The sequence below is a fragment of the Lactuca saligna genome, chromosome 4 (genome assembly GCF_052625555.1).
Source record: "Lactuca saligna cultivar CGN05327 chromosome 4, ASM5262555v1, whole genome shotgun sequence".
Lineage (NCBI taxonomy): Eukaryota > Viridiplantae > Streptophyta > Magnoliopsida > Asterales > Asteraceae > Lactuca > Lactuca saligna.
In genome coordinates, this window is record NC_136420.1 from 257,276,425 (window position 1) to 257,292,242 (window position 15,818).

The following is a 15,818-nucleotide window of genomic DNA, read 5'->3' on the forward strand; positions in this document are numbered from 1 at the left end:
TAATTGTTTAGATATAATAAACTATTTGCATAAAAGAATTAATCGTCTGTAAAATTTAATTAGAGTAAAAATTATTTGTATCCGTCGCTTGACGCGGATAAACGGTTAGTGTATATATATATATATATATATATATATATATATATATATATATATATATATATATATATATATGGAATTTTTTGTATCTTTAAGGGTTTTTTTTTCGTTCCTATTGGGCCAAAATATATTTATAACGCCCTGGACAGTACATTTAATATTTGGAATTGAATCAGATGACTATGTGGTGAAATTTTTTCGGTCCGATCCAATCTAATAACTTGAAAAACCTTTTTGGCCCATGAGAACCATGGGTCTTTTTTTTTAAATAGAAATGTTAATTTTGGACTAGGCTCGTGAATAGTGTCAATATTGAGCCTAGCTGAAGCCAGCTGTTTCAGCCGATCCACTTTGGCGCTAGTTTTTTCCTCTACAGGCGGTGTCCTCTCTGCTTACAATTCATTTTCAACGGATTCCAGATTGGTATTCGATTCCTCGATTTTACGTCGGGTTCCACTTTTATACCATCGATTCTGTCAATCGATTTTCATTTCTATTGGATTCCTCGATAGCACCGTCAATTGCAGTCGGGTGGATTTCGCCGTTGATCGCAGCCAGGTGGATTTCATGGTTGTTCCGTTGGATTTATGGGTTGATCGCTTCCTCGATTTTGCGTTATCTCCCGCTTCTTCTGTTCGTTGGTATGTTCTTTTTTATGGTTTTCGATTGTCGGCTTTATTCTCTGCTTTGATTCTTTTCTCTTTGATGTTTCTTTCTATGTGTTTGTGTTTGTCTTTGATTGCCTCTTCGATTGAATCCTTTACGTTTTTTATGCTTCGATTTCTTTTTGACCTAATCTTAAAAAGGAATCCATTTCACCTAATCCACACATGATTTGTAGGTTTATATCAATATGATCACCAACTGTTTGAGTTTATTCCTTAAGAACTTTGGAACATGACAGTGATAAGGACATTACATGTTCCAGAAAGATGGTTAGGAAAGAGAAAAATGGAGGAATCAAAGCAACCAACCACCTCTGATTTCAAATTCACAGGTAAATAAAGGCAAAAACTTTTGTAAGTGTCGTGATTTTAGGTCGCCCTTTTGCCATTTTTTAACCAATTATGGTTTCGTAAGTTAAATTTGAGTGTTTGATGCTTGCTTGGTTCAGTTAGGAATCTTGTTTAGGTGGCATTATGCTATGGTGTTTATTTTTGTTTTTATTTTGATTTTAATCTCAATTTGATTATCGTTTTGTGCATATAAAATTTACTGGTTTATTGTTTCTTTGACTTTTAGGTGGTGTTTGTTTTTTGTCTGCAGATCTGCGAGACGTTTTCTGTCTGCGCCGTGCAGACATTAGTCTTCGCAGACTGTTTGTTTTTTTGAAGACTGCAGACCTAAAAATGTCTGCGCGCCCTCTTCTTGGTGCAGATGTGGACCAGAGTCTTCTAACATCTTCAGACATCTTCTAGCTTAAAAAAACATATATATCTTTATTTTTTTAAAGTTTTTTTTTAATTTATATTTTTTCCAACTTTATTAATGATAAACAATATGAAAAAAAAAATACAAAACTTAAAAAAAAACATTTGACGATACAAACATGTTATTTTTAACAAATTTATAAATAAAAATTTATTATAATAATATTCGTTGAAGTTGTTTATATAAATATGAAAAAAAAATCATAATATATTCTTATATTTTTTTGCCAAAATTTTGTAAAACTTTATTTAATAGAGTATCATCAATTTCTCGAGAAAATATGTATCGTACGTTTTTAATAGATTTATTTGAAAAAATCGAAGTTTATTTCCATCTATTTATGTATCAAATTCTTTGATCACTAATTATAATGTTTAGTTATAACTTTGCAATCAAAGTTGTTGGTTTTTATCAAATATGTATATGAATTAATACCATTTTTATTTTTATTTTTTATATAATAATACATAAAAGTTGATCTAGATTCGTTATATATTTATAATAAAGTCGTAAAAATATATAAAAATTCGCTTTGAAGTTTTAAAAAATCAGTTTATTTAGATTTCAATTTATTTTAATAGCCCGCAGATGTTAAAAAAACAAACAGTCTTCTTTTTTCAGACTGCAGACGTTTGGTCCACCTCTTCTACTGCAGAGGTCTACAGATGTGGTCCGCAGACTGCAGACATTTTGCCTCAGAAAAAACAAACAGCACCTTAGGGTTGATTGAATCTTCTAGCTATCTTCAACAAGTTCTTTGAACTTCCTACTATTGAACACGCTTCTATCCTTCTATGATCAACATTTACGGTCTAAATCCATCAAAGATGAACAATTGCATTATCAAAGCTCAAAAAAAGAACATAATTTAACATGATAACAAAAGATTCACCATTAAACATGAACAAAATAGACTATTGTTCGAAGGAATTCAATACTCTCAATATTAAACATGAACAAAATAGACATTTGTCAATGAATTCGAAGCAAATCTTACAAAAGACTACTGGCCCATGTGGAGCATCCACTAGTTCTAATTAACAAAAGAAATGATAAAATATACTAAAAAAACGTTTCAAAATATATTTTTTTAAAAGCAATGAAAGAAATTTTAGCTTTTCTCAAAGTTGGGCTAAAAAAAAGAAAGATGAATTTCAAATTTGGGTTAAAACCGTTAAAAAACTAAAAGTTGGATGTAATTTTAGAATTTAAAAATAAACATAAAGGAGATGTAGCTGGTGTTGGCGGGTTTCGAATACTCATCATCCTTCACAATAATAACCAAAACGCGTACAATTATGTTTGGAAAGATTATTTTAAAAATCTTGCAAACAATAAATTTAGTCATCTTCCATTTAATTTTCATGTCACCTTCATACTACTTTAATTTCCATTTATTTTTCAAAACTTAGGACATTGTCACCTTTCACTTCTTAATTTTAACTTTAAAATTTTAAATATTCTTATTTCAATATTATCTCTTTTTGTAGAGTTTTAAATAAATTTTAATATTTTTTAATAAGTTTTAGTATATATATGATTTAATAAAATATTATGAAACTGAAAAGAATTTAAAAGAAATCAAACATTAGCTAATAAAACGAAGAAAGGAGCTGGGAAGGATCTTCAAATGCTGATTCACTACACCCGAAACCACACCGACGGTGTGGTGTTCCTGGGCGCGGTTTCGTCCAGCTCAGCACATCGCATAATGCGATTTTAGGTACACCGACACACCATGCATGAATGTCTAGCAACAATGGCACCAAAAAAAAATCCCGATCAAATATAATAAAATAAAATTTTAAAAATTACAAGTTTGTTAAAGATAACCAATTAGTAATTATAGAACTTACATTTCAAATTTGACATCAATGTATACATATTTTTTGAAAGCGATCAATTACATCTTCGATCTTAACTTTCATAAGACCTTCATTTTCAACAATACAAATCAAGGCATTGTTCAAAAAAAATCATCACGTTTTGCTACACAAGTCCGTCTTCAATGACTTCATCGTATAAAAACATATTTCCAGTGTTACGGTTACGACGGGTAAGCCAAAATCAATTTTAATGGCCTATAAAAAACCATAGGATAAGAACAATGTTTTCTCATTTCCACCATCAAACGAGAAAGGCCGGAAATTCCCTTCAAGCTAGTTAACTTGTTGTCATCTTTATGCAAAGAATAATAACATATCTCAAGTTTACCATCAAGTTGCATCCTCTCAGAATCATCGAAATTATTTTTGTACAACTCACTCAACTTCAAAAACTTTGTTTTGTCAAATTTAGCAAATGAATCACTTGGATTCAAAGTCCCCGTCCATTCTAGTAATTTGGTGCTTATTTCACTAAATCAGTCATGTATTCTAGTAATTTGATGCTTATTTTACTAAATCGGTTACCGAATTCTATAATTGCATATCAACAGTGGTGTTCAATTTCAAAATGAAATTATAGTAATTTTGGTCCTACAGATTCTCGGAGTGTAATTTGCATAATCACAATGGTGTTCAACTTCAAAATGAAATTATAGTATTTTTGGTCCTACGGCTTCTTGAAGTGACATAATTTTCAGTCACATCCACAATATTAATATTATGTTTTTAAGAAAAAGAGAATACATTGGACATAGTTTTATCAAACCTTGTGTTTTATAAAGATTCCAATGCATCCACTATCTTTCTAACCAAAGAAGTCGCTTCTAAAATGTTTTAATCTTTTTTTTAAATGCTTTGACAATACGGGTATAAAACTTCATATATGTAAATAAACACGAAATCAATTATTTTGAAATAAATTAAGATATTGTATGCTTGATTTCAGTTATTTAAAGTGGATCCCTCCTCTTTAACATAAGCAAGAACCTCTGCAAATAAGTTCATCAAACTTGTGATTGTTTTGTAATGTAAACCCAATCTTATATATCCCACTTGAATAAGAGTGATCTCTCCATTTAACCCTCTTTTGGTTTCAAGTTCACCATTATCAGTTTTCTTTTGCACCCTTTCTCTGTAATTATCTCGTAACATGTCTTTTCTTTTACATGAACCACATACCACGTTAACCACCAAAGAAATTTTCTTAAAGAAGTCTTCAACAACCATCGTGGTTTTGTGCTACACCAATAATAACTAAGTAAATTTTGTGTGAAAAGAAATGTAGATAATGTGTTGAATCATTATCATTTAATATCAAAGCTTTCAAATTGTTAAATGAACCTCATATATTACTTCCCTATCATATTTTCCTCTTGCCTATGAAAAAATAAGATATAAGAGAGATAAATCGAATAATATTCAATTAAAATACATATTAAGTAGAGAGTAATATGAATCAGTTGCCTAAAAAATAGAAAGAACCTAAATCTTGAACGCTCCAGTTCCGACTTTTTAGCGATCAACAATAACAACGACACAATAAACATTAGAGGATCTAGGTTCAATTTGTCATTAACAGTGATTGACAATTTTCAAGGTTTTGCACCCATGGATCCTTTGTCTGTGGCTATGTTTAAGGTTCTAAGGACATTTAGGATTTCAACGCATGGTGGAGCTCATCTTATCGTGTTTCAAAAACTTTTTTTAAGACAAAAACATTTGCGATAGAGATCGCTCAAATTGGGGGAACTGGGAGGTGCAAGTTAGTAGAAGAAAGCAGAGAGTAATAACTGTGTGATGGAAATTAATGAGAAGAGGGAGACGAGCACGAGGGAGGAGGATGAAGTTAATGAACGACTACAATAGATGTTTCAAGATTTAATTACGATTCCGATTGAATAAAACCCACCATTAAACAAGCAAATGAAAACAAAATCAATTCCAATGGAATGAGCTCTATTACAAGCGACGTTAGGGATCTAACTTTTTCCTCTTTTTTTCGTTGACTTTCTAGGGTTTGAACTTGGTGGTGGTTTTGATTGTTGGTTTCATCTGTTTGGTTGTTGCGGTGATAGGATTCGACGATCGGAGCGACGTTGTTTTCGTAAACCCTTGCAGTTGATAGTATAATGACTTCATTTTCGTCTTGAAAGTTTCCTGTAAAGAAAAGATTAGTAGCAAAACGTGGTGACTGACGCTCGAGTTGGACTCAATTCCATTAAACGGATTCATCGTCTGTTCCTAGGGTACAACAACCTTAACAGTGGTGTATTGCCGGATATTTCACTTGCGTGAAAGAGTCGCCGAAAACAAAAGTACAGAGAAGGGGGAGAAAGAAGAGTATTTTCATTTGTGTGTTGAATGAGATGGTAAAGGTCTCCTTTTATACTTGAATTGTGTAATGGAAACAAATCAATTATTGATTCAGCGTTTAATGCCAATAAATGTCATTGATTACGTAATTAATGCATCCATTACAGAATTCAAAAATAGGGAACAAAACTGTCAAGTTTAGCAAAAACGAGGGTAGCGCAAGTTTTCGGAGTTGCATTCGTGTCTGCAGGTCGCGCCCATGCACGAGTTCAATGTTTTTGGTCTACAAAATCCAAGATTTGCACCCCCCCTGCACGCGGGTAGGAATTGTAGTAAAACCATAGACACAAGCTTGTAAGCTTTACATGTATTCAAGCTTATAAACATTGTTTAGTTTGGTCTTTCTACCAATGTGGGACTCATTACCACATTCATCCATTTTTGCTAAATTTATTCTCAAATACCATTCTTTGAGTATCGATATCTCATTCACATATACTCCATTTTAGACATATAATATATCATTTCGAAGTCCTCGTGGAGGAGAACACAAACCCACTTAGAGTTAGTTATATATACAACATATGTATATAATTATATATGTCCAAAGTTAGTAAAAATATAAATATTTATACTATATTTTCCAACAATCCCCCACATGAATGGAGATCGATCTCTGCACATCCAATTTCCAAACAAAATTTTCAATAGTTGAATCCTACATAGGACAGGTAGGTATTACCCTTTTGAACCATCCCTTAAGATGTTACACTTAATCTCCTAGTAGTTAGTAGATCTCTATGTCTTTGAGCTAAATTGCCATTTATGTAGATGACATTGTAAATCTCACAGGACTCTCCCTGAGAAGGCCATATCCTCATAGACGTGTTCATTTTGGTCATGAAAACTAACCTGGTTCTGCAAGAGCTGTAGGAATTGTGCCCGTATAATTCCCTTTGAAGCGACCCCACTTCTCTCTCACATAGGTGATTCCAAGAATCATTAAAAACCATAGGTTTAGCCTAATTTTTTCACTACATATAGGAATGGACTAGGAGTTAGTGTTAACTTCCCCCCATAGTGACCTGCCTCACTCATATAATTAGGTTATCATTTTGAACCTAGATTTTGGGATCTCTAGTTTTCTGGGTAAGGTTTCCTTTGTATGGATTTATTCATTCATGGGCTTTAGTCCCATTCATATTGAAGACTTATAAACTACATCTCTACTCAAGTCTTTTGTAAGCGGATCTGCAATGTTATCCTTTGACTTTACCCAGTCAACTGTGATAACCCCCATAGAGATTAGTTGTCATATTGTTTTATGTCTACGTCTAATGTGCCTTGATTTCTCATTATACATTGTACTTTGAGCTCTACCAATTGCCAATTGGTTATCATAATGTATACATATGGCTGTTACCAACTTAGGCATTCAGGAATATCCTCTACAAATTGACTTAGCCACTCCGCCTCTTCATCACAAATATCTAAGGCGATAAATTCATATTCCATCGTGGATCTATGTAACGCCCGTAGATCCGGGCTAGTCAATTAAGAGATAATAGCGGTCGAAAATGATTTTTCGACAAAAGATTATTTAGAATAAATAATCTTAACCAAGTTGTAGAATATGTCACAAGGTTTCCGTACATATAAAGAGCGTTAAAATCGGAGTTATAACGAAGAAGTTATGACCCATCGAAGTTTCGCGTTGGAACCGGCACAGCACCGGGAAACGTAAATAGTGATTTTATGATGGAGGACTTTTTAGCCTTAGTGATCTAAAGGAAAGTCGTATAATATGTTAAACCGAGAAAAATCCATAAAAAAAACGCCCAAATCTGACTTTGTATGAAGAAGTTATGATTTTTCTAAGATTCGGCTTAGCAGTGCACGACCCGAAACTCGAATTTTAGTTCGAGCAGTTTTTGGCTTACGTGACTTAAATGAGAGTTGAAGATCTCATTAATAGGAACTTAACAGTAAAAAGACAGATGAAAACAGAGTCCGTATGAAAGATTTAAGAATTCTCCGTGGTCATTTAATAGTCTAAACGCCTCGTACTGTTAAATTTAAGATCGGTCGAGAATTAGCCGACGGAGTCAAAATGAAAGTTGTAGATATTATTTTTAACTACGCATGGATATAAAGAACGTCAAAAACGGAGGTCGTATGTGAAAGTTACGGATGTTAGAAGTCGGAAGTGTGCTGTGCGAAAATAGGTGATGTGGCACAATCTTGGCCATTGCTTTCTCCCCAAGTCTTGTCACTAGATGGTGACATGTGGCACCAAGTTCAGCCATTTCACCCTATATATAGAACATCTCACACCCTCATTTTTTTCACACATTTCTCATTCTTTATTCTCTTTACTCTCTCTCTTGAACCTCTCTCTAGCCCCAAAACCCCCCGAAAAGCCTAGGGAACCTCCCTAGCACAAGGCGGAAGCCCCTGAGTGCTCGACGACTCCGAGAAGAAGAGTTTTTCCGCATGGGAATGCTGCTCCAAGCAAATTCTGGTTTTCTATAAAATCCGTTGTAAGTGAGCTACACTTACGCTATTTTTAATATAGTTTTTATTTAATTGTATTAACGTTATTAAGAACATATAATAAGTAATTGGGCTATTATTATGGGTTATATAAGTATTATTTAACGGTTATATAATAGTAATAATATTTAGACTATTAATTAGTCTCGGTGAATAATAGGGTAAACTCTAGTGGTGATAATGCTAGGTTTTGTCGAAGGAATTTTTTTTTTCAAGAAGTGAAGCATTGTCTGAGTTCGGAATCACCACCTTTTCAAGTGAGTGCATAGTTACTTTCATCTTACACATAGATATGAAGTATTTTATATAAACTAGGTGCTATGTGTGCATATTATCTGTATACTTGCTGTCCATGTTGGATGAACGTTTTTATACATGTTTTAGATGATTTAAACTGTATACGTATTTTATATACACGAATATGTTGGGTATGATACGAGTAGATGAATGATGAGAGATAAAAGATGATGTGAGTAAACATTGGCAGCTATAGACTTAGTGCCTAACTAATAAACATCGGCAGCTATGGACTTAGTGCCTATTGGAGAAACACCGGTAGCTATGGATTTAGTACATGTTAAGGAATTGGTAGCTATGGACTTGGTACCTATTAGATAAACATTGGTAGCTATGGATTTAGTACCCGATGAATAGACTATAGCAACTATGGAATTAGTACTTTATGAACGAACATTGGCAGCTATGGATTTAGTGCCAGTCCTATAACCCTGGAAGTAAGGGACTTCGGAATAAACGAATGCAGAATAGATGACTCTTAGGATAAATCCTTAAGAGTAAAGAAGATAATGGGGATGGCTAATTGGATTGATTGTTTGATTTTTTAAACATAATAATTATATTATTGTGGGTTAAAAACCCTATGTACTCACCAGGTTCCCTGTAACGACCCAATTTTCATGTCCAAAAATTTCATTTTTAAAACATTACTTTTAGAAAACATTAATAAATAAAAGTATTGTTGATCACGCCATAACACATCGCAAAACATGTTTTAATATTCAAACCATACAATCCATCAATTATCAGAGTACAATCCCAGTGAATCTCGTAAATGCGGAAACCGAAGAGTGTGTGTGTGACATGCTGCTACCGTGCCGGCTCCTTTCCCCTAGCTGAGGAGGTACCTGAAACCAAAACTGAAACCGTAAGCACAAAGCTTAGTGAGCTCCCCCATACCATACAGCATACAACAAAACATGCAATTAGGAGATACGGGCCCCGCCCACACTCGTGAGGATACGGGCCCCGCCCACACCTCACTTTCTGAGAGATACGGGCCCCGCCCACACTCGTGAAGATACGGGCCCCGCCCACACTTCGCTACCTGAGAGATACGGGCCTAGCCCACACTCCATTCTCGGAGGGATACGGGCCTCGCCCACACCCAACCGTCAACATATATCATACAAGTATCACGCAGACAACAAGTATAAACAGTTCTATCATACTGGTATATATATCACAATCAACTTGACTAATAGATACGGGCTCGGCCCACACTATAATACTAACGTCACATCTATACGGGCCGGCCTTGGTGCCTTAGACCCATTACTAATGAAAGGAAACTCACCTCGAAATAGCTGCTGGTCTGTGTGGGAACTGATCACCTACTACTGCTGCTGCTGCTCCGAAAACTCCCCGGCTGTAATTCCCACGATATACTTAATCATACACTGCTAACTGTCCTTTGGGTAAAAAGACCATTTTACCCCTGATCTAGCCCTAAGTCAAATCGAAGTCAATTATTAGTTTACCCGACTCGCCGAGTGGATTTCCACTCGCCGAGTCCCTAGCAAACTATCGACCTGGGTCCCTGATTCTACTCGTCGAGTTGGGCTATGACTCGACGAGTTCATCTTCTAACTGACGTTCACCCTCTTCATCCTACTCGCCGAGTTGTATGAACAACTCGTCGAGTTCATCTTCATCCGAAGAACACTTTATGCTAAGACTCGCCGAGTTGTAAGAACAACTCGCCGAGTCTGTTCTTGATCTATGAAGATTGCCTTGGACTTGCCGAGTCAGGGCATTGACTCGCCGAGTCCTATCATGGGTGAGTTCAGCTTCCAACTCACCGAGCCACCCCCTGTGACTCACGGCTCAACTCGATACATCTTAAAGGGACCGGTTCAGTGACTCGCGACCAGACTCATCGAGTCACATAGATGCTCGCCGAGTCGCAGCCATGCATCCATCAAATACACCGATTTGCTCGATTCCAGTCCATGCCATTCACAAATCTGGGCTTCTAGGACACAAATCACACGTAAAGTTTCCAACTTTACGTGTAGATATTCACCAATGTGGATTTTAGGGTGCAAAATGCCTCAAAAGGGTAGATCTAGGATGAACAAGCCACATGGGGCCATAAAGCTAACAGATCTGAGCTCCTGGAGCTCAATCTTGCCTAGATCTAAAGGTTAATCCACTTATTACGAAACATTAAGCACAAACAAGCTTGAAGAATTGCTCAAGGGTGTCCCAAATGGAATCCTAAGCATAGAAACAGGGGAAAAACGAGATATACCTCAAGGAAAATGTTGAAATGACACAAAGATGGCTGATCTCCTTCTCTTCTTCTTGATCTACTCCTCTTCCTCCTCAAAACCTTCAAGAATACACCAAGAACACTTCAATCTCTCAAGGAAACAAGGGAAAACGATGTTGGGGGAGTTCTGGGGGTGAATGGGGACGAGTTGGGGCGGAATGAGGGTTTAAATAGGGTGCAAACCCTTGAAACTTAGGGTTTCATCCAGCAGCGGTGACTCGCCGAGTCCAGGATATGGACTCGCCGAGTCGCCCACTTAAACGTGTCTTGAGTCTCGTCCCTACTCGGCGAGTCGGACCTTATGACTCGCCGAGTCCAAGGCTAAATTAGGGCAATGCTCAAATAAAATTCACATACCGGAAACCAGGTGCTACAAATCTCCCCCACTTATTTTAGACTTCGTCCTCGAAGTCTGCTGCCCGGTCCCGAAAAAGCTCGGGGTAATGCTCCATCATCTCGTCCATCGGTTCCCAAGTCCATTCCGAACCCTTGCGGTGCTGCCATTGCACCTTTACTAGTTCTACCCTCTTATTTCTCAGCGTCTTGGTCCTTCTGTCAAGTATTGCGACTGGGCGCTCAATGTAATTCAAGCTGTCATCAACCTGAATATCCTCCAACGGTACTACTGCTGAATCGTCCACCAGGCACTTCCGCAGCTGCGAAACATGGAAGGTGCTGTGGATCTGACTGAGCTCGGCTGGCAGATCCAGCCTATACGCCACCTTGCCCACCCGGGCTGCAACCCTGAACGGCCCGATGAATCTTGGGCCCAACTTGCCCCGCTTCCTGAATCGAATGACACCTTTCCAAGGTGAGACTTTCAGGAGGACCATATCCCCGACTTGGAACTCCAAGTCGGATCGACGTCTATCGGCGTAGCTTTTCTGCCGACTCTGTGCAGTCTGAAGTCTGCTCCGAACCTGCTGGATCCTCTCGGTCGTCTCTAGCACCACCTCGGTGCTTCCCATGACTCTCTGGCCAACCTCCCCCCAACATATCGGGGTTCTGCACTTCCGCCCATACAACATCTCGAACGGTGGTCGGTCAATGCTCGCGTGATAGCTGTTGTTGTAGGAGAACTCAGCCAAGGGAAGATAGGTATCCCAGCTACCACCGAAATCCAACACACACGCCCGCAACATGTCCTCCAAAGTCTGGATGGTCCGCTCACTCTGGCCATCTGTCTGCGGGTGAAAGGCGGTGCTAAAATGCAGACAAGTGCCCAACTCGTCATGGAATTTCTTCCAAAATCTGGAAGTAAAACGCACATCTCTGTCCGAGATCACCGATACTGGCACCCCATGCCGTGCCACAATCTCCCTGATATAGATGTTGGCCAATTTTTCGGCCGATATGCTCTCCTGAATTGGAATAAAGTGAGCACTCTTGGTCAAGCTATCCACGATGACCCAAATCGAATCCACTCCCCGTGCGGTCCTGGGAAGCTTGGTGATAAAATCCATCGTGATATCTTCCCATTTCCACAGTGGAATGTCCAACGGCTGCATCTTGCCATGCAGCCTCTGATGTTCGGCCTTGACCTTCCTGCAGGTCAAACACCGCTCGACGTACCATGCCACATCCCGCTTCATGCAAGGCCACCAATAATCCGGACGAAGATCCCTATACATCTTCGTCGCCCCGGGATGAATAGAAAATCGGGACTTGTGCGCCTCCTCCATCAAAATCAGACGCACGCCACCGCGATACGGCACCCACACCCTACGGTGTAACGTCAAAAGTCCTCTGCCATCATAATCAAAGGAGGAAACCTGACCTACCACACGCTCGCTCTTCCGATGCTCCTCCTTGATAGCCTCCTGTTGAGCTTCCCGAATCTGCTCCAACAAGGGAGTCACCACAGTCATCCTCAAACAGACGTCCCTGATCGGCACCGTCTTGCGGCTAAGCGCATCGGCCACTACATTGGCCTTCCCCGGGTGGTAAAGGATCTCGCAATCATAATCCTTCACCACGTCCAACCACCGCCGCTGCCTCATATTCAGATTCGGCTGGTCCATGAGGTACCTCAAACTCTTGTGGTCCGTGTAGATGGTACACCGAACCCTGTAGAGGTAATGCCGCCAAATCTTGAGGGCAAAGACCACCGCCCCCAAATCCAAATCGTGCGTCGGATAATTTGCCTCGTGAGACTTGAGCTGCCGCGAAGCGTAGGCAATGACATGCCCCCTCTGCATCAGAACTGCGCCCAACCCTGAAATGGACGCATCGCAGTAAACCACAAAATCCTCTACGCCCTCAGGCAGGGCTAGGATCGGTGCCTCACACAATTTCTGTCTCAGCATCTCAAACGCAGCCTGCTGCTCGGGTCCCCACCGAAAGACCACGGCTTTCTTCGTCAGTCGTGTCAGGGGTACGACTATCTTGGAGAAATCCTGGATAAATCTTCGATAGTAGCCCGCCAATCCCAGGAAGCTCCGAATCTCGGATGGAGACTTCGGGACCTCCCATCTCATCACGGCCTCGACCTTGGCCGGATCAACCAGAATCCCGTTCTGGTTGACGAGGTGTCCAAGAAATTGCACCTCGCGCAACCAAAACTCACACTTGGAGAACTTGGTATAAAAGCTCTCCCTCCTCAGGGTCTCCAATATCTCCCTCAGATGCTCCTCGTGTTCCTCCCGAGTCTTGGAATAGACCAAGATATCATCGATAAAGACTATCACAGACCGATCCAGCATCGGTCTACACACGCGGTTCATGAGGTCCATGAACGCGGCATGAGCATTGGTGAGCCCAAACGGCATCACCACGAACTCGTAATGACCATAGCGCGTCCGAAACGCAGTCTTCTGCATATCCTCCTCCCTGACCCTCATCTGATGATACCCCGAACGCAAGTCAATCTTGGAGAACCAAGATGCTCCCTGAAGCTGGTCAAATAGGTCGTCAATCCTTGGAAGCGGGTATCGGTTCTTCACCGTTACCTTGTTCAGCTCCCGATAATCTATACACATCCGATGCGACCCGTCCTTCTTTCTTACGAACAGAATCGGGGCTCCCCAGGGTGAACTGCTCGGCCGAATAAATCCCTTGTCCAGCAGCTCCTGCAGCTGCGTAGACAACTCCTGCATCTCGGGAGGAGCCAACCGATATGGTGCTTTGGCTATCGGAGCCGCACCGGGAATGAGGTCAATCCTGAACTCCACCTGTCGCTCCGGAGGTATCCCAGGTAGTTCCTCCGGGAAAACATCAGCAAAATCTCGAACCACCGGGACCTCGCTCACGGTCGCCTTACCCGCCTCCCGGGTATCCATCACATACGCGATATAACCCGCGCATCCCTGCTGAAGGTAGCGCCTAGCCCTCGCTGCTGAACATACAGTGGGTCCACACTGCGGCTGCTCTCCATGAATCACTAACTCTCCCCCGCTTGGGGTCCTGACTCGCACTAGCTGCTGCGCGCAATCTATCACTGCCCCATTAGGGCTCAACCAATCCATACCAATAATCACCTTGTTCCCACGCAATGGAATGGGAACCAAGTCTACCAGGTAACGCTCCTCAAACAGTCGTAGAACACAATCTCGAAACACCATCGATGCTCGCACCGATCGATCATCAGCAATCTCTACCTCTAACGGGCAATCTAACTCGCCTGAAGTCTCATGAAATCTCTTGCTAAGAGCAAGAGAAACGAACGATCGGGATGCACCCGAGTCGAACAATACCTGAACCGGGATGCCATTCACATGGAACGATCCTAATACACATGTATATACACAGAGCACATATCAATACCATAACATCATAAAACAAAAGATAGAAGGAAAGAATCATACCCGTCACCACATCGGGCGCGGCGCGTGCCTCCTCGGCAGTCAACTGAAATGCCCGACTCCTCACCACTGGAGCCTCTGCCTTGCCTTGCCGACCATCCGTGATCCGCAGGGTCGCTGGAGCCGGCGCCTTCACTGGCGCTGCAACTGACAACTGGGGGCAATTGGCCTTCTTGTGGCCCCTCTGGTTGCAGTGAAAACACAACAACTCGGATGTCTGAATAGTTGAAGCTGGAGCAGTACAATCCCTGCTAAAGTGCCCTGTCTTGCCGCACTTGTAGCAGCCTCCTGATCCCATCCTACATACCCCCACGTGCGTCCTGCCGCATTTCCTGCAGCGGCTAGATCCTGAATGACCTTTCGGTCTACTGTCTGGTCCCTTGGGCTTCTTCCCCGAAGCCCCTCCTGCCTGACCGTCCTCCAGTTTCCGTTTCCGGATGTGCTCCAAATCTATCTCCCTCTCCCTAGCCCTGGCAATCATGGAGTCCAGGGTGGGGCAAGCCGAAAAACTAACATGCTCCCGGATGTCAGCTCGTAGCATATCATGGTAACGAGTCCTCCTCATGTCCTCGTCACTGGCATACTGGGGCACCAATAAAGCCCTCTCACGAAACTTGGCGGTGATTTCCGCCACGGTCTCTGTCGTCTGCCTCATGTCGAGAAACTCCCTGGCCAGCTGCTGAAGCTCGACCGCTGGTGCAAACTCTGCCCTGAACCTAGCCACAAAGTCCGACCAGGTCATTGCCTCGATAGCCGAGGCTCCAAACGAGTCACCCATTGACTCCCACCAATCCCGGGCTCGGTCCCGTAAACACCCTGCTGCGTACCTCACCTTCGACCCCTCGGGGCAGAAGCTGGTCAACTGGGCGGACTCAATATCCGCAATCCATCGCCTGGCGGCAATGGGGTCCTTCACCCCATGGAAATCCGGCGCACCACTGCCCCTGAAGTCCTTGAAGGACAGTGTGCGAGATCCCGACTGGCTAGAGGCCAAGTCGCTCCTGAATGCCTGTAGGCGGTCCTCTATCAACTCCATGATCCCTTCCTTGATCGACCCAAAGATGATGGGGGTCGACTCAAGGATGCCCCTAGTGATCTCCGACGTGATGAACTCACGTAGCCTCTCATCAATCGGCTCGGTGCCAGATCCCGAACCTGACCCCT

The 15,818-nt window shown here is 41.1% G+C and overlaps 1 long non-coding RNA gene across 1 annotated transcript; it reads left to right on the plus strand.

Moving 5' to 3' along the window:
* The first annotated feature begins 410 nt into the window (after nt 1–410).
* Nucleotides 411–2,528, plus strand: LOC145039098 (uncharacterized). Its single transcript, XR_013679729.1, has 3 exons — nt 411–740; nt 941–1,341; nt 2,251–2,528. It is a non-coding gene; the product is annotated as an uncharacterized LOC145039098 (long non-coding RNA).
* The last annotated feature ends 13,290 nt before the right edge of the window (nt 2,529–15,818 follow it).